General features: G+C 41.9%; 1 pseudogene; it reads right to left on the bottom strand.

The window, feature by feature from the left end:
* Positions 1-1,187: 1,187 nt before the first annotated feature.
* Positions 1,188-2,354, bottom strand: LOC143330837 (zona pellucida-like domain-containing protein 1 pseudogene; annotated as a pseudogene).
* Between the last annotated feature and the right edge of the window lie 290 nt (positions 2,355-2,644).

Genomic DNA, 2,644 nt, shown 5'->3' on the forward strand with positions numbered 1-2,644 from the left:
TGCTCTTTATAAGGGTTTTTATAAACATATGAGTAAATACATACACAGCTTTTTATAGCTTGTAGTTTAAATGTATAGATTTCATATTCTTTCTGTGCCTGCATGAGTTTCCTTCAGGTGCTGTGGTTTCTCCCCACTGTCCACTGTGAACTGCCGACTCCGAATGTGATTGTGAATGTTTTTATCTGTCCATATGTGATTGGCCCGGTAATGTGCTCGCACAGTGTAGCAACAGTTTAGATTAAAAAATCAATACACTTCTCATAATACATGTCATATCATACCATTGTTTAATGTTATTATTTTCATTTTTTTTCCCTCCTGTATTGACAGCCAGGTGTGTATAATGCATTAATGAAGAACACAGACTCTTAAATTTTATTTTTATTTTTACTAGTTTATTTTACACAGCAGTAGATAATACAGATAAATCAGTCATGGCTAACAAGCAAGGAAAATAGTTTGGTTTGTAGTCATCTTCTTAAAATGAGACAACACACTGTTCCCACACTTCAGTATTTTATTTGTCAATAAATTACTTAGGTGTGCTTGCAGGAGATGAGCATGAGGGTGGTGGGGCCTAAGGTGCTTTGTGGACTTGATGAACTGATTTGAGGCTGAAGTGAACAGTAGTAAATGTGAGAAAAACAACAGCTTTTACATTCAGGCAATGGAGCATTTCCAGTTTAATAGCTTTATTTGCTGACAAGCAAGAGAGAGGAATTCAATAAATTAGACATAATACTTTGAAAGGTACTTTGACTTCACTTTCAAAACACCCCACACACCTAACATTCCACATATAATGACTGGGATTTCTGTAATTTTTTTTTTTCATAATTTTCCCTCCAGTTACCATTTTTCCTCTATATTTTTTAATTCTATAAGCTTACAAAGTGCAGACATGCATTAACACTTAAAGCTTGTTTTTGTCCATTTGGGAAATTGGTCATTTTTAACACTAAAAAAATCTACGGAATCCTCTAAAGATGTACTATTCTCCCAATTATATTTCCAGGACTGATATACAGAGCTACAGACACAGACATAGAGAGATCTCCCAACAGATGAAATAATGAGCTGAACCCTGTCCTCTACCAGAAAAGTAAAATGAGCAAGCAGATACACCTCAAAAAGTGTTTGGCCTGCAAGAGGCCAATATTCTGCATTTCAGCATGTTTGCTTCCTTAGTTCCTGAGCCGTTTGTAAAACACAGCTGCAACACTGAGGGCAATAAGACAAGCAAAAGCAAGGATTCCAACAGCCACACCAAGTCCGACAGCAGAGTCACGTTCTTCTTCGGCAACAAGGGGCTTCTCTTTGGACTCGTTGGCCTTGATTTTGGTGATGATCTCTGGAGAAGAGATGGTGTAAGTCTTGGTTATGTCCATTGCAGATGTGTCCAGGTTGCTCCTCTTCCTCCTGTTGTTGCACTGTTTGAAGGTGCTGCAAGTGCTTTTTTCACACAGCCGGGTAATACAGTGCAGAAAGTAGGTGGACACGGTCTCGTTCTGCTGCTCGATGAAGCGAAAGGCTGGGAAATGGAAGCGGGCGCTCTGGCTGTTTCCGTTCTCAATCATGGTTGTGAACCGGTCTTTAGAACAGGGGACAAACAGGTTAAAGAAGCTGGAGTTAGAAGGCAGTGGGGAGATAGAGGCATAGCACCGGTCAAGCAGGACGTGGTACTGCCCTGTCAAATTGGTGGCCTTGACTTCGACGTACACACTGGTCCTCAATTCAATCCCCAGCTGTGGAATGACCATTGGTTTGATGTAGTTGGCATCATTGAACAGCTCCAAGCTTAAGGTGCTGATGAAACTCCCATTGTTGTCCTTGACTGCAATGGAGGAGGCAGACACATCGATCTGGGTGTTGTTGATGAGATATTCTAAGGGATAGGCGCAGGAGTAGTAGTACTTCAGCTCAGCATTGTAAGTGATTGTGCCTGTTGTAGGATCCACGGACCGAACAACACCGCTGATGTTGACCGTCTGGATGTTGGAAAAATCTGAGAATATACCTGTGCCAGCAGCACTGGTAGTCCTGAAAACGCTTCCACAAGCATGGGTCATATTGAGTGGGAAATTAAAGCGAGCAACAGGTGGAGTCACAGAATCATCGAGGGTTGCTTTACAGGCTGGGTCCAGCATATGGTTCAGGATCAGTAGAGTCTCATTGTAGCCAGTGTAGATGACGGGGCAGATTTCTATTGCCAGACCAATGGATGCAGTACCACACTCCACTGTGATGTCAGTGACCTGTGGCCGCCTTGCTTCTGCTCCACACTCACTCAGATTTAGCTGACTACTTCTCACAATCATGGAGAGTAAAAGCAAAATGATCTTCATCGTCATTCTTCAGCTTTACCTTCAATTTGCTAATCTCTCTGCTAAAATCTGGACCCTGCTGTTAAAGGCTGGTAGATCTTCTCTGTTTGAAGTCTTTAGGCTGTATTCGGGGGTCTTTATAGGTAAGTGTGTCCTCTGGGATTGGTCCAAAACAAGGTCAAGCACCTTCGCATTTGTGAACAACTGTATTGTATTAAGTAGGAGAGCTCCAGCCCGGACAATATCCTAAGGGCAAATACTGAAACTTGAAGCATCTTGCTGTCTTGAAATACAGAAACAATGGCCTTGTTCTTTTG

Source organism: Chaetodon auriga, chromosome 13, assembly GCF_051107435.1.
Source record: "Chaetodon auriga isolate fChaAug3 chromosome 13, fChaAug3.hap1, whole genome shotgun sequence".
NCBI classification, from domain to species: domain Eukaryota; kingdom Metazoa; phylum Chordata; class Actinopteri; order Chaetodontiformes; family Chaetodontidae; genus Chaetodon; species Chaetodon auriga.